Here is a 17,583-nt window from a genome sequence, read left to right on the forward strand (position 1 = left end):
GGGAGGATTTTTTGAGCCCTGGAATTAGAGACCAGCCTAGACAACATAGTCAGACCCCCAACTCTACAAAAACTTTTAAAATTAGTCAGACATGAGATGTGTTCCTGTAGTCCCAGCTACTTGGGAGGCTGAGGTGGGAGGATCACTTGAACCCAGGAGGTTGAGGCTGCAGTGAGCCATGATCACATCACTGCACTCCAGCCTGAGTGACAGCAAGACCATCTCTCTTAAAAAACAAAAAGAAATGCAAATTGAGTTTCTTGGGTAGCTGTTCAGCATTTATCCATTTCTTCAGTCACTCAAATTACTCACTCCATCGTCCATTCCTTGCTTTCCATATATATGCCTGTAAAGATGGGCACTGTCACCTGCTACAATTCAATAGTGATTTCAGCTGAATATGATAGCTTATGCTTACTGAATGCATACATCATATGGGAATTGAGGAAGAGTTAATGTAACAGTCCATACACAGTGCTTAGCACTGTAACAATGATTATGCTAAGCATTGTATATGCACTATTACATTTATTCTTCCTCAATTCCCAAAATGTTATAATTTCCATTTTACAGATTAGAAAACTGAGATACATCCTCCAAAGACATGCAGCTAATAAGTGACAGGGCCTGTATTCAGTCTCAGAGCTCAAAAAGTTCATCATCATAGGCTGGGTACGGTGGCTCACACCTGTAATCCCAGCACTTTGGGAGGCCAAGATGGGCAGATCACGAGGTCAGGAGATGAAGACCATCCTGGGCAACATGGTGAAACACCATCTCTACTGAAAATACAAAAATTAGGTTAGTGTGGTGGTGGATGGCTATAATCCCAGCTACCCAGGAGGCTGAAGCAGGAAAATGGCTTGAACCCAGGAAGCAGAGGTTGCAGTCAGCTGAGATTGAGGCACTGCACTCCAGGCTGGTGACAGAGCAACACTCCACCTGAAAAAAAATAAATAGTTAATCATCATGATAGATAGACACAGCACCTGCCCCCATTGACTTTATAGTTTAATCCAGGAATAGTTAACAGCTTACCCCATGCTAATTTTCTTCCTATGTGTTAGATTTCAATTGCTGCATAACAAATTAGCACAAAATAAGCAACTTAAAACAATACACTTTTTTAAATTTTATTGCACTTTAGGTTCTGGGGTACATGTGAAGAACATGCAGGATTGTTGCATAGGTACACACACGGCAATGTAGTTTGCTGCCTCCATCCCCCCATCACCTATATCTGGCATTTCTCCCCATGTTATCCCTCCCCAACTCCCTAATCCCTGCTCTCCCTACCCTAGCCCCACCAACAGACCCCAGTGTGTGATGCTCCCCTCCCTGTGTCCATGTGTTCTCATTGTTCAACACCTACCTATGAGTAAGAACATGCAGGGTTTGATTTTCTGTTCTCATGTCAGTTTGCTGAGAATGATGGTTTCCAGGTACATCCATGTCTATATAAAGGACATGAACTCATCATTTTTTATGGCTGCATAGTATTCCATGGTGTATATGTCCCACATTTTCTCTGTCCAGTCTACCATCTATGGGCATTTGAGTTGGTTCCAGGTCTTTCCTAAACAAGACACATTTTTAATTTCACAGTTTCCATAGGTGAGGAGTTTAGGAACAGCCTAACTGGGTCCTCTGCTCAGAGTCTTACAAAGCTGAGATCAAAGTGTTGGTTGGGGCTCAAAAATCACTGAGATCTCCATGGACCTATAAAAAACTCCATTATATCTGACTATTAACATGACAGTCATTCTTCAGTACTATGTTATTATTTCAGTAGAACTTACTTAACTACTCTGACCATGCTGTCTTTTCTACTAATGAGCAAAGGTCCCGTGCAGTCTCTAGTAAGCCTGCACTTTTTCTTGGTGCCAACTTTTTATTACATCATGCCTCTTGCCTCATATTTTAAGTTGTAACCCTCTGGATACCTTATTCCATAACCTACATAAGCTTAATACTTAATGGTAGATCTGGCAGTAACAATATTTATGTACACATATGCGTGTGCCTGTGTGCATGTGGGTGTATGTGTATTCAGTGAGAGCAAAAATAAAATTATATGTTCATCCAGATTTGGTGGCACATCTGTGAAGTAACAGTGATAAAATATTATTCCTTAGTACTTGTATTAGTTAGCCTTTGCAGAGTGACAAATCATTCCCAAACAGTAAAAAGCTATATAGCTCTCAATTCTGTGGATTGAAAAAAATTAAGCTGGGTGTTTGTACTGATCCCAGCGAGGCTTGCTCCTGAATTTGTAATCAGTTGGCGGCTTGGCAAGTGACTGGGTGACCTAAGGTGATCTAAACTGGACCGACTTGTCTTTCTTGCTTCTGTTCCTTTTCAGTTCACTGTCCCTGTCACTGAGGTCATGGCTATTCCCCCATTTTAAAACGCCATATGATTTTTGGTAGGAGTGGAAAGCTTCTAGTCACATCATCTCCTCCCCACTCCTGTCACGGAAATAAACACATAGCTTCAGTCCAGCTGGTCAAGCACCTCATCGCCCTGGCCACAGTGCTTGGCCAAAGCATGGATAAATGATCTAAGCAGGACCAATCATAAAACTTCCCTGGGGCCTATGTATACCAAGTAACAGTGAAGCTTATTCTCCTCTAGGTTGGGGACTGCAATAAAATAAACCTGGGACAGTCATTAGTCACGTGCCTCTCCTCCACCACATGCAAAAAGCTTCTTCTAGAACAGAGTAAGACCAGTACAGAAGGAGAAGAACTGAAGGATGGGGAGACAGTGGGTCCTGAAGCCAGCACATGCTTGTGTAAGGCCAGCTCCATGGTGGCCTGATTGTACTATCTACCCATGTTACAAATTGTTTGAATTTGTAACATGATAGTATGAAGTGTAAAATGAGAGATGTTCCCATTTTCCATGAATTATGATAGAACCAACAGCAAGGAACAATTGTGTTCTATCACGTGAGAAGCCAGAACAAAAAAATACTAAGTTCTTCTACAGCCACCTGGAGGCACTGGGGTGTAGCATATCCCCCTTTACTGTACCTTTCCACGTTCTTTGAGACGCCAGTGTCTTTTGGAAGAAGAGAGAGATTATGAAAAAACAATGGTTTCATATTTCTACCCCTAACATTAAAGAGAATTTTCAACTAATATCAGCCCCTTTCTTCCTGGAAGGTAGAGTTGTACAAAACATGCTTCCCCACCACCATCACTACTCCATCACTCAGGAATTGGGGATGATCTGTAGTACGAGTTTCTGGTCTTCTGAACTGACAGAGAGACCATTGCTACTGATCTGTAACAAAAGGAAAAGACCCAAAAAGCCAAGAAAGGAAAGCCAAGGGGACCCCTCACTACCTCCATTTGGCAGGCAGAGCTGGTACAACAGAATTTGTTTTAAACCATCTCAAACCATCTTACCAGTATCTTCCAAGAGAGCTGCCGGCCAGGCTAGAGAGCCCAGCAGCCAGAGGATGTGGGCTTGACCACACGTGAAGGTGGGAAGCGGGAAGAGGCTGAGCCTCAACCAGGCCTCTGGCAAGGCAGCTGACTACACAAGATGGGGTCCCCTTGAGATCTTCCCAAAAATATAATCCAGATGTGTCCCCACAAGACACCAGTGTTTATTCTCCTGTGACATAGACAGGACTACAAACCAAAATAATAAAATCAGTCCAAAAGGGCATGGAAAAACCACCATGAACAACCATAAAAGGAAGTACGTTTTTTCCTGTCTCCTTCCCATTCATAAATTCAGAGAAGCAAGGGCAGGACAGGGAAATGAGCACATGGAGAGTGGCCATAGACTCTCCTATGTTTGGGGGCCTAGGGTAGAATAAGAGATAAGAGGTTTTGAATGGAGAGGACTAACTCTTCGTCCTTGAAAGTGACCAAGAAGTTGGAAAATCTGACTAGCATGTCATTAAGTAGGTGACCATATAATTTATTGCAAATTCCAGGGCACTCATGAGAGTCAAAGGGGACACTATTTATAATTGCTTGAGGACAAAAGATGTAAACCAGAATACTCCCAGGCAAACAGGGACATATGTCATTATGCCCATGAGGAAAGGGGACTGCGGTAGAGCAAGACTGTTAACAGATTCTGGAAAAGTTAAAAGTGCTTCAGGTGTATATTTGCGATTTAATCACAAAATCAATTAATGCAAACTTAAGAGAAAACTTTTTTTGCATTGGAGCAACTTTGAGATAGATTTCTGTCACAACTGAAAGGCCTCTCACTAAAAAAAAAAAAAAAAAAAAAAAATTTAAGTCAAAATATAAAGTTCATCAGCTAGGCTATAAGTAGCAAGAAACAGGTGAGCACTGTACCCAGTGGAAAACATGGATGAGAAGCCCCTAAGCCACACTTGGGGGTTCAGGGAGAATTTCCAGAGGAAAAAACCCTGGGAAGAACCTTTAAGTACAAGCAGAAAACACAAATGTGTAGGAAGGATGGTCAAGACAGTGAGCGGAAGGCAAAGGAAGAAACGTGAAATTAAATGCAAGCTGAACACTTTATTAAATAGATGAAGATGGGCAGCATCTAAACCAGCAGCAAGACAAATCTGGGTCTCTATTTTTGTCAGTAAAGTTTTATTGGAAAATAACCCCACTCATCATTTTACATATTGTCTATGATCACCTCCTTTGCACTACAGCGTTAGAACTGAGTAGTTGCAACAGAGTGCCTGGCCTGTGAAGCTCCAAGTATTTACTCTCTGGCCCTTATACATTTGCTGACCCCTCATTTAAAGCACCAAGTAGTCAGCCAGTTGTCCCTCTCAAACCACTGCTGGTTCTAAGAGAGGTATACAAAAGAGACTTTCTTTATAACTGCATATAGATTTTTCATTTCACATTTCTATCTTGTTTCCTACCTAGTGAGCTTAGCTGGATCCTGCAATAACAGAGAAGACTTTTGTGCACATCAGCGGCAGGTCTAAAGAGATTGCCATTGACATTCTACCCCTTTTTCTAGGTGGGATGCCCACAGAAGCAAGCCCTGAGAAGAGGACCTATGGGGTGAGTTTATTTTGTAAGCACGGAGACCTGGTGGGGGAATGGGAAAGGGATAGATGAAGAATGAAGCCAATAAGGAGCGCACTGTAGAGTCAGCAACCACAGTAGACAGCTGGAGCTGCATCCCCAGAGGATACGGGGGAAACTGTGCAACAGGTGCATCAGAAATATTCCATCTGGGGGATGAGGAGGCTCAGCTGCTTATACTCACACCTGGCAGTCATTGATTATTAGCCCCATCCTATATGTCAGGCCCCCATCATGGATGGACACAGTGGGCTCCAGCAGCCTGACAGTCTTCTCATGAAGATGCAGGTGCTTGTCATTGGAAATGAGGCCACTGTGCATGGAAATGTCGGTTGTGACAGATTGTGGACGGAGCACCGGCATCCTGTGCCACTCGCATCTTGGTTATGGCTTGAAAGTGATCTGGAATTCCTTTTTGAACAACTGTAGAAAACAATGGAGTAGAAGCAACTGGAAATACCTGGGATGACACTTCTTGTTCCACCCGGCCCACATATACCTTCCAAACCGAAGGATGTCCCTGTTCTTACTTACCTTGTCAGCTGGGCAGGAAAGAAAAAAGAAAAAGAGGAATGAAAGAGAGTCAGACAGGAGAAGAGAAGAGAAAATAGGAGAGGAGGGGAGAGGAGGAAATCAGGTTAGAGAAAGAAAATGGCTTCACTTCACTCTTCAAAAGTAGACTAAGTAAATAAGGTTGCCCTCGCCAATGTGGGTGGGTATCAGTCAATTCACTGAGGACCCCAAATAGAATGGGAAAAAAAATGAAGAAGAGTGACTCTTTTCTCTCCTTGAGCTAGGAATGCACATCTCTCCCACCCTAGGGCATCAGTGCTCCTCTTTCTTAGGCCTTCAGACTCTGACCAGGATTTACACTATCCCCTCCCACTGTTCCACCCCCAGTCCTCAGAGATTCAGACTTGGACTGGGACATGCACCACTGACTTCCCTGGTTCTCAGACTTTCGTGTTTGGACTGGAAATGGCATCACCAGCTTGTCTCCAGCTTGCAGATAGCAGATTGCAGGACTTCTCAGCCTCCAAAATTATGTGAGCCAATTCCCACAATAAATCCCCTCCTTTGTATCTATATATATTCTATCAGTTTCGTTTCTCTAGAGTGCCCTGGCTAATACAGGCATATATAAGATTTGCACAGCACGTGTTGCTTCAGGCACCCTATTTGGTTCTATCACATGTGATCTTATTCACCCATCCATCTTCTACTTATATGCCTGACTGAAGCCCTGCACACAGGAACAGGACCTCACACCCCAATGCCAAATCTTCAAAGCCCTCAAACTCCATGCCCATCTTTCTGCCTATGAAGCCTGTACACAGTGCTGTATCCTCACTGTCCCGTGCAATCACACACACACACACACACACACACACCCCTCTGGTCTTTGCACAGGTGTGCAGCTCTTTACCTGTGATGCCCTGCACTCTGCTCCTCCTAGCACATTCCCTGACTCACTCTTCCACCTACATCAACCCGTCATGATCATTTTCTTCTCTGAATACCCCACAAGCTTGTTAGTGCCTCATCACATACCACTGTACTTTTTACCAACTAGCACTCTTCACTATTTTGAACTCTACTTCATGTGTCTTCTGACACAGATATCTTTATAATATCAGGTATTTAGATCTCTAAATAATATCTTCGTTGTATTTGAATACTGCCATCTCAATTACATATATAAAGCATTTAATTTTCAAAACACCCCTCTGACATATATTCATGTACATATGTAGATGTATAGATGTATGCACTTGTATATAAATCTTATTCCCATTTTATACATGGAAGGAAAATAGAGTGCAGAGAGGCAACACAGTAAGAAAAAGAGCACAGGCTTTAGCATAGATAGACTGAGATTTAAACCCTAACGTTCACTGAAACTGACAGAGTGGCCTTGGAGAAGTTACTTAAACTCCCTGGGCCCATAAGATGAGAATTATTAACGCCCCTTTCATAGATATTTTTTTAGAAGGACTAAATAAAGTAACTCAGAAAAACCACCAGGTACCAGGCACTGTGCTAAACACCTCTTACATGCTTTATTTCACCTAATTTTGTCAGTCTTATTTGATATTTCTTAACACCCCTTAAGAACTGAGAAAACTGAGCAAATGTGCACAGACTATGCAGAACACTCCCTAGCACACAGTAGGAACACAGCAAAGCGTGGCCTCTCTTGGCATTGAAGAGGGTAAGCTAGAAGCACTACCAGGAAGAGCAGGCGAGGGAGGAAAATAAAAAGGCAGGGCTGGGCGCAGTGGCTCACGCCTGTAATCCCAGCACTTTGGGAGGCCAAGGTGGGCAGATGATGAGGTCAAGAGATAAAGACCATCCTGGCAACATGGTGAAACCCCATCTCTGCTAAAAAATACAAAAATTATATGGGCATGGTTGTGTGTGCCTGCAGTCCCAGTTACTTGGGAAGCTGAGGCCAGAGAATCACTTGAACCCAGGAGGCAGAGGTTGCAGTGAGCCAAGATCTCGCCACTGCACTCCAGCCTGGTGACAGAGCAAGACTCCATCCAATAAAAAAAAAAGAAAGAAAGAAAGAAAGAAAATGAAGAGGCAGAGGGATGACTACAATGCAGTTTCCCTGTTCCAGCTGGAGAAACTGTCCTGGACAAGTCAGAGACACATCCATTGTTTGGCAGACTGCACCTTTTAAGCAATGTTTCTGTTCATTTCTACCACTACAATAATTAGACTCTGAATCAGTAAAAAAAATTATCCACTGCAAGAAAAATAAATTATATTTATCGACTTACAGGGCACAAGTAACACCACCATGGTCTAAAAAATGTGTCTATAATGGCAAACATGGAAAATGAACTGACAGTGGTAACAAAAGAATTCTAATCTCCTACATGAGGCCATGTCTGTAAGCACCAGTGTATGATTTTCCTGGGCCCCTGAGATACATTGGCTACACCTCAAAAATGTACCTTAATGGAAAAGCTTGCAGAAGAGGAAAAGCCATACTATCTCCCTTCCTGTTCCTTGAACCCAGGGAACACAGTTTTGGCATTTGCTATACCTGTGCCTGTAACAGTCTTCCCCAAGATAGCTACATGGCCAGCTCCCTCACTTCTTTCAGATGTGTGATCATACGTCAAGCCATCAGACACCCTCCAGTCATTTTATCTGAAATAGCATCCTCCCTACAAGTGCCTGCTTTCTCTCAAATCCTGCTGACTTGTACTTCATAGCATTTATTACTACCTGACGCCTTAAATGTTCCTTTACTATTTTATTGCTATAATTGTATATATCTATGGATTTGTTTATCTATGTATGCATTTATCATGTCATGTATTTGTGTATTGTCTACCCATAGTAGAATGTAAAATGCACAAGAACAGGAATTTCTGCGTTCACTGTAGCAGTTTAAATATTTATAAGAAAGCCAGGCATATATAGGTGTCTTAGTCTTCTCAGGCTACTACAAAAAAATACCAAAGACGGGGAAGCTTAAACATTCATTTCTCAGTTATGAATGCGGACATGCCCAAGGTCAAGGTGCCAGCATGGTTGGGTTCTGGCGAGGGAGGGCCTCATCTTCCTGGCTTGCAGATGGACCCCTTCTCACTGTGTCTTCACAAGGTGGAGAGAGCTCCAGTCTCATCCTCTTCTTACAAGGACACTAATCCTAGCATTGGGGCCCCATCCTTAGGACCACATCTAAATCTTACTAACTCCTATAGGGCCCATCCAGTTGTGCTTCCTGTCCTTTCTCTTGGGTCCCTTGACTTGGGTTACCTAAATGCTACATTAAATGAAGAAAAGAAGACAGACTACATATTAACTGTACCTTTTTTTTTTTTTGAGACAGAGTCTCGCTCTGTCACTAGGCTGGAGTGCAGTGGCACAATCTTGACTCATGCAACCTCTGCCTCCCAGGTTCAAGCAATTCTCCTGCCTCAGCCTCCCGAATAGCTGGGATTACAGGCATCTGCCACCATGCCCAGCTAATAGTACAGTCAGGGTTTCACTATGTTGGTCAGGATGGTCTCGATCTCCTGACCTTGTGATCCACCTGCCTCGGCCTCCCAAAGTGCTGAGGTTGCAGGTGTGAGCCACCACACACAGGCTACTGTGTCCATTTTTAAATGTGAGGTTTTGTACAATAATTTCAGATTGATTATTCTGGTGCTACACAAAGAGAACTGAGTTGTATCATTGCTCCTATTTGAAAGACAGAGAAGCTGTGGATCAGAGTAGTTACAGAGCTTGCCCAAAGTCACACAGCAATTTAGTCATTGGGGAAAAGGGGTACAGTTAACTAAAGTTAGAACACAGAAATGTAGATTCCAACCTTGTTTGGGTTTTTATTTGCCAAACCAGGAAGTTGATTACATGCACCTCATCACCATCCACAGCACCCCCATGGCCATGGCAGACACTGATCACCCACCACCTCCACGACACACTTCCCCTGGGCCAAAGCATGGTGCCAGGGTCCTCCTTCACACAGCATTCCAGCTAGCCTTGGGCAAGCAGTGAACGTTAGAGATAAACACTCCTACTTGCCTTCTTTTTTTTTTTAATAGTTTCAATAATTTGATTATAAATCCGTGAAAGCTGAAAAACCAGAATGCTTCGTCATGATTACCTATTTTCTTATGTACAGATAAAATTAAATTCTGTCTCTGTGGTTTTTTTGGTTTGTTTGTTTTACTTTAAGTTCTGGGATGCATGTGCTGAACGTGCAGGTTTGTTACATAGGTGTACATGTGCCATTGCCTTCTATCCTGTTGACCCTTTTGCCCTCTCCATTTCCCATCTGCAAGATGGAGACAAAACATGACTTTGATTCTGTAAAGGGTCTTTTAGGAATTACTTATTAGAAGGCTTTGCCATTTGCTCAGTACCACTTCAACCTGTAAACAATACGTACAAATATATTGCTGTTATTTTGTATATTACACTAGAATGAACCGTGTATTTTATATGCACACACACAGAGTCATAAAGTAGTATTATAAATTATGTGTAAAGACAAAAGTAGATGCTTTAAAATATTTATTTCATTGTCATTACAGAGATGTAAAGCATTGTCATATTAATGCTTTACAGAACTAGGAAGAATGAATCTAATCTTTTGATACAAAATGATTACAAGTTTCATACGGTCCTAAATCTTGCATGCCTGCAGTATCAGATTCGGCACATTGGTCTCAATAAAGAAGTATGTTTATTTATTTGTGTTGTACAGACCAAGATCAAGAACAGTTCTCCTTTTAAGGAACATTTTCAAGAAATCTGATGTATACCCAAACAATAATTGTGATGCATAATTATTTTGTAAATAGGCAGTAAAGATAAAATTTCTTTATAACTGATTTCTTAGTTACCACCTGCGGTTCTAATTAAAATTCACTTTTGGTATATGAAATGGCATCAGATGATGTTATCCTTATTTCATTGTGTAATAATTACATCTGTGGCTCTTGGTTTTGTTTTTAATTAGCTTCCACTGTTCTCTACAAATGATACAATTCATTTTTCTATGATAGATACAATCTTAAAGGACAAGGAAAACATCCAAAGATAATTAGGACATGAGGAATAGCATGTCAATGATTTATGGTCAACTAGATCTTATTTCATGTACATTTTTAACTTGTCTTTTCCCTCACCCTTATCAGTTCTTATGACAAGGACACTGCGGAGGGGACCTCAATGTTTTGTGAAGACAGAAACCTATGATGAGAGCTGGCTCTCTCCACTGGTGCAGTTGTGTTATGGTGTCTTGTCCAGCTTCATTCATTCTCTGTCAGAGCTTCACACCATACTTGCTGTGGAACTCTGGATGGCCAGGGCTATAGAGCCTGTTAATATGTCATGTCAGAGGAAGAGCCACAAGAGTCAACAGTGTTGCTTAAACCAGGTTGCAGGGTAGCTGCAGAAGTGGAAAGTGAGGTTGGCTGCTATAATTGTGACACTGTGATTAAATTAAGACAGAATTCTGGAAGCTGTCATTCTTATAATAGCAGGGATAAGAGCATGACCAGAATCAAGAAAGAAAACTGAGCAGGCAACAAAATGCACATCAAATTAATGAACAGGAGTCAGAAGATTACAAGCAAGCCATCTGCGTACATGTAGAGGAGGAACTCTTGAAATCTCTGCTAACTTTTAATGCTAGTACTGGACATGCATGTATATATGTGCAGCAGAGGGAAGATGGAGGAGGGAGAGTTCTCTCCCTCCCCTTCCCTCCGGTGCCTTAGAAGCAGTTCTTAGCACCTAGTAATTAATTCAGTGTAACATGGCTATGGTTTAAAGATTGGCAACATGGAGAAACTTTATTACCAATGCAGAGTGGCCCAGTCTCCATTTTCATTTCACTCTGATCTTCCCGGTTTCCTGGTCAAATGGCAAGATACCTCTGGAAAACCGGGTTAAAAGGATACCCAAAGTAGTTTCCAGGATACCACGATTACACAGAGTATTGAAACCAGAAGCAGAGGAGTCCTCATAAATGCTTCTATGCTGTCTGTGGTTGAAAACAGCACTTTAATCCAAACTACTTGGTTTCAGCACTAACTATTGGCTATGCAACAATGAGCCTCAATGTCCCCATTTGTAAAAACTAGGATAAGACTGTAATTCACAGAGTTGCTATGAAGAGCAGATGATAATAATATTCATTAAACAGTTTCAAAACAGCAAACTGCCATATCATTATAAAGAGTTACTCTTCCCTAACAGAAGGCCAGTGAAATCTTCAACAAAATAAGTGCCTATGATCAGTTTCAAAATTTTAGGTGATGGGAGTTAAAAGGAGAACAAAGAAGCATAAAAACCAGAAACAGAGAAGTCTGCATGTTGGGCAGGGTCTCAAGCTCTTTCGTGTCCTATCACTGATCCGTCTTCACAGAAACCCTATTTTATCCAGGTCTCTACAGGTAAGCACACAACCGTAATGAACTTCTCCAAGCTCACAGTGCTGTTCTGTGATCTGGCCAGGGCTGATTCTAAAGTCCATGTACTTCTCATACACTACACTGACTCTTAGGACTTCGTTCAGTAGGTTTCATTCTTTCTGCCACTTTGGTCTCTCCCTGTCCCTTAGTTCTCCTAAACTCTCATAGAAGCCCAGCTGAATTTCCATCTTTAACATTAAACCTTCCCAATTCTCTTAGTTGGGCTGTCAGTCCCTTTTCTGACTACCTCTCCACCAACCTCCCATCAGCATCTGTCTTGATGAAATCTCTATGAAATCATTCAGTTGGTTGGCTAAGCTGGAACCCAGTGGTACTTTTGCATGAAGGCCTCCTGTCCTCAACACAATCAATATCCATTTTCATCTAGCACCTGCAGAAAAGAGGACTTTGGTGATGGGAAAGGACAGGTAGAGGAAGGAGGTTGGAGGGATACTACCATGTTTAATCTTTCATCCCTCAGACTGAGTTTATTCAAGAGAAGTACTTAGTCACTTAACTGCAGATTTAAATAAAATGCAGTCATTTTATATTAAAAGCTGGAGAGGCCAGATGACATCTAAGTAACAGCAATTTTATATTTGAAATAAAAATTCAGCACGCATATGTTAAGTACATGAGGCTCTGTGCCAGGGGATTTTTCTAGAGTTGAACATAATAATTGTTGTAGCTAATAAATATTCTGTTTTCCAGCTAATTTGCTAATTCAATTTTACGTCCTCTGAGACATGTCACTACCCTGTTTAAGATCCTTTGTCAGGGTACAGTGGCTCACATCTGTAATCCCAACACTTTGGGAGGCCGAGGCAGGCGGATCACAAGGTCAGGAGATCGAGACCATCCTGGCCAACATGGTGAAACCCTGTCTCTACTAAAAATGCAAGAATTAGCTGGGCGTGATGGCAGATGCCGGTAATCCCAGTTATTCAGGAGGCTGAGGAAGGAGAATCACTTGAACCTGGGAGGCGGAGGTTGCAGTGAGCCGAGATCACGCCACTGACTCCAGCCTGGCAACAGAGGGAGACTGTCTTTAAAAAAAAAAAACAAAAACCTTCAATGGTTCTTCACTACTTGCAGGATAAAATTCTTAATGCCTTTGCTGCCAACAAAGGCTTCTATCAAGACCCCAAATTGTATTCTGCCTTAGCACTTAATATTTCCCTAAGAGAGAATTCCATCTCAGTATTTCTTGCTCTCAAATCATGCTTTACATATTTCTACTCCAGAGCCACTCTTTCTCTCTCTCTCTTTTCCCTTTGCCCTCCACTTCCCTACCCACACAAGCGCAAAGCCTAAGCACAGTCTTCCTGTTCTCATTGCCCCTAGATCAGCTTAACATACCCCATCTTCTCTCATCAAGCCTCATGTGTCACTGTATGGAGAGACCCTCTCATCCATTTAGGATCAATGGAATCAATGGAGTGCTACCGGAGTCAGAAAACCACCACTGCACTCTAGATCCACATAAACTCTTCTTCCCTAAAGAATATAAGTAGCCCACATGCTGTAGTCTCATCCACCAAGATTATCTGATAATTGTGCAGTAAAGTCTATTACTGTACAGTATGGCACATAGTATAGATGTATATAAACAGTATAAAATGCCAAAGAGACTTTCCTCTCTCTAGGCAAAAGAATGTTGACAATAAGCTCCTTCTAAGAGATTAGCACTCAACAAACATGTCTGAGCACTGGCTAAGTGAGACATCTCGCTGGGCACTTTACACGGATTATCTCACAATGACCCTCACCCTGTGAGGCTGAGACTAAGTTTGCCTTCAAAGAGATGGAGTAGCTGAGGCTGCGCAAGGTTAAGTAACTTGTCCAAGGTCACATAGCTAGAGTGCCATTAGAAGGAACCTGGCAGAGCAGGCAAATCGCTCCACATTCCTAGAGGCTACTGCAAGGTGACTCCTCCCCTATTCACCGTAGACCATTCCAATGAGTAGTGCTCTGAGAATCTCCCAGAAGCTTCCATGGTTCCATCTCTTCTGCTCCCTAGCAAAACTCACAGATTCAGAATAAGGAGAAAGCTTATTATTTATTCTCAGGCAAGCAGAAGAATATTGACCACCAGTTAATTCCATTAAGTCCACTAACCCATTTATACCAGAGGTTGCCATTTTTTGAATTGCAGACATGTGTGAAAAATTAGACCTTGGTGATGACCTTGAACAGTAGGATGTAAATACCCCCACGTGCTTAGCGTTCCAATAATGGAACACTAGGCATAAATGTGCGGTGTTCCATTATTGGTATTCTAGGCATAAACACATGGGCAACTGTTTTTCCTATATCACATCTGCCCAGGACAGTAAAGGTCATAGGGATGACTTCAAGCAGCCGCTGACACATCATCAAACTGAATGGCCTGTAATCTTCTTTTGCAGAACTATCACTTATAAGCACGACAGTAACATTATCTCATGTGATCTCACAAGTACATTCATGTTATGATTTTCAGCAACCCCAGTTTACAGGTAAGAAAACAGAGGCTCTAATGACAAAGCATCCACAAACTCATAGGTGAAAAGAGAGGGTATGTTCTATTTCTTTCTTAGATTAGTGGTTATACAAGGCTCATTTTGTCATCTTGTTTCCTGTACTTTTCCACATTTACACTCCCAGTAAAAAAGGTTAAAGTTGAGCATAGAAGGGCATGAAGGTATTCCCTGGGTCCACTCTCATTAAAGAGATGCCTTCTTTTAACATTTCATCCAAATTACTTTTTCACAATCACTGAATATTTGGGTGTATACTTTATGTGCAAAATACTGTCCTACATGCTAGAAATAATTATTTTAACTCAAAACACAAATGCTTAATAGCATTTATTTAACTTTAACTTAATTTCACAAGAAATTTCCTTATAAAAACATAACACTCCCAATTCCCCATGCTTTCAATGTATACATATACATACACCCCACATACAGACACATGCACACATCATTCTTTGTTGTAGCTGTGTAGTATTCCACCTAAAAGATGAACATTTATTTCTTTAACAGTCTCTTTCTGATTGGGTTTGTTGCTAGTCTTTGTTATTACATTACATACTGCAAAAAGTCTATGTATATGCATTTTTGTTCCTATGTTCAGACATATCAATAAGATAAAATATTTAAAATGTCAGTCCTTGACCAAGAATTTTTAAAACTTTGCCAGCTGTTGGCAAATTGCCCTCCAAAGTTTGCACCAATCCTTGATGAGAATATACGTTTCTTCACACCTTGCCAATATGAGACTCTGATATTTGCCAATCTAACCTGAGAAAGTTTTCTCATTGGTGTTACCACTTTTATTTATTTAATGATAAATGAGGCTGAGCATCTTTTTCATGTACTCATAAGCTAATTTTGTTTTTCGTAGGTCAGTCTGTTCATGTTTTTACCTGTTTGTATTTATTCTTCCTGTCATCAAATGGTCTCTCATTAATCTGTAATAGCTCTTTATCTATTGAGAAAATCAATCCTCCATTTTTCATTCTTCATGCTTTTTTCCTAGGCAGAAATGCCCCATTTTTATGTAGCCAACTTTGTCAGTATTTTCTCTTCTTGTTTAGAAGGGTCTTCCCCATTCCAAGATTACCTAAAGAAGTGTTTTCTCTAATGTAGCATTCTTAGAAGGACTTGCTCAATGAGGTTTTACTCTTTCTAGGCAAAAGAATGTTGATAACAAAATATTGAGGCAGAGTCCTTCATGTTGAGTTTAATACCTAAAGATGTATTTAATATGAGATCCTACAAAAATGATCAAAAGATAATCAAAAAATAGTTGAATGAGACTAAAATTACTGTACAATATGGCAAATAGACTTTACTGAACAATTGACTAAAGTTTTATGATGTATAGTAGCCTACTGTTATTCTTTGGTGGGTTTCTGCTCTACACTCCAATTCTTCATCACTAAGGAAATGATAGAAACAGCCAGATATCATCTCAGCTCAGTGAGATGGGGTAGCTGGAGCAGCAAAATTCTTTTTATCTCCTCCAAAGTTACTTTAATTTAATGCTATATCTTCCATGTGCTCTAGGCTGGAATATTTCTTCACATGTTAGAGGTCTTTTTTACTTGGAGTTGGCAGTATATTCTCAGTTTCTATCTGTACAAAGGGCTCAAATTCACTCAATGTATGGAGGCTTTGCCTGCAGTATTCCCAAGGAAGCTCACTTTTTTCAACAGGGTCTCCAATACCTGTGCGCTAGTAATGTATTAGTCCTAGATGTTTCCATTTGCCATAGATTCCTTCACCCTTTTGCTCTTGCTGTCTCTGGCATGGGGAAAAGAAAGAGAATGAACTGTAATATTTATAATGCCCACCACTGTTGTTAGGTCCTGTACACTCTTACTTCTTTTCAATTCTTCACAAACTACTTCTTCACCTTATTATACTACTTAAACTACTTTTAGACAAGGAAACAGGGGCTCTGGGTACTGGAGTAATAGACCAAGTGTATCATGGCCAGGTAGAGGTACAGACAGGAATTTAATCCAGGTCAGACTGCAAAGACTGGGCTCTCATGCGACGGACACTATATACATGTGAGAAATTGAGAGGTATGATGGGATCTCAACAGAAGGACTAAAGCACTTTGCTTGAAGAGATCAACAGAGGAGACACTTGGAAGAGGTCTCAATAATACCAGAGGCCCTCTGGGCTTAGCACAATAGCCTCTTAGAGAAAATATCCTACAACCCACTAATTGGAACAAACAGGGCACTCCTGGTTTCCCTTTCCCTTTCTGGCTTATTCTCTGATGGTTGCAGATGATAGTGTGACTGGCTGACTTTTTGTCTAGACAAAACCTTCTCCCCACGGCTCATGCAGTTTCTCAGATGCTGCCAGGCCGCCTTCACCTCCTCATTTCCGTCCTCCTCACTATTTTGTATTCTTCATGCTGCTCCCCGTCCTGTGGAAATGAACACGTCAAAGCCATATGGAGTCATTCTTTCTGGGCGCCCGTGTCCTTTTTCTCTTCTTCTTTTCCCAGAACATTAATATTAATAGCTTGTTTCTTTGCAGTTGCTTTCTTCTCCAGCCTCAAGGGAGCGGAACCTTTTCTTGGTCTTTGTGCCAGACGGAGCACTTGTTTGAAGGCGTGGTGAGGCGTGCTGGGAAGATGATGTCTCTGATGTAATCCTGGGCCACGCAGTGCAAGCATGTGATGCTACTCCACTGCCAATTCAATCAGGCCAAATATTCTTCATAACATTTGTCCTTTTGAAGGAGGAGGGACAGTCATTTGCAAGCAATCCAGCAAAACCCAGAGAAATCAGCCCTAATTAATAACCACTGGGTTTGGAGCCAGACTCTCTACTAAGTGTTTTGCATGCTTCATCTCATATAATCATCACACAATTCTTCCAGGCTAATATCAGTACCCCCATTTTATAGATATGAAAACTAAGGCTCCATGAGAGTTGCCATCTGCCTAGTGTCATGTAGCTTGTAAGTTCAAGGACAGAAATGTAAATCCCCTTCTCGCTAACTCCAAAGCCCATGTTATAAACCTTCACCGTCAACTATTTCCTGTTCTGTAGCCTCTATTCAGGCTGCGTCGTTCCCAGAAAA

The 17,583-nt window shown here is 41.5% G+C and overlaps 1 long non-coding RNA gene across 1 annotated transcript in view; it reads right to left on the reverse strand.

Annotated features, from left to right (window-relative positions):
• Positions 1-251: 251 nt before the first annotated feature.
• LOC128929915 (uncharacterized) overlaps positions 252-17,583 on the reverse strand; it is a 67,252-nt gene continuing 49,920 nt past the window's right edge. Inside the window, exons 2-3 of the long non-coding RNA XR_008477227.2 lie at positions 1,373-1,576; positions 252-942 (exon numbers count right to left, since the gene is read on the reverse strand). This is a non-coding gene — a long non-coding RNA (uncharacterized LOC128929915). The remainder of the gene's footprint in view (positions 943-1,372; positions 1,577-17,583) is intronic.

The sequence above is a fragment of the Callithrix jacchus genome, chromosome 16, assembly GCF_049354715.1.
Source record: "Callithrix jacchus isolate 240 chromosome 16, calJac240_pri, whole genome shotgun sequence".
Taxonomy (NCBI): domain Eukaryota; kingdom Metazoa; phylum Chordata; class Mammalia; order Primates; family Cebidae; genus Callithrix; species Callithrix jacchus.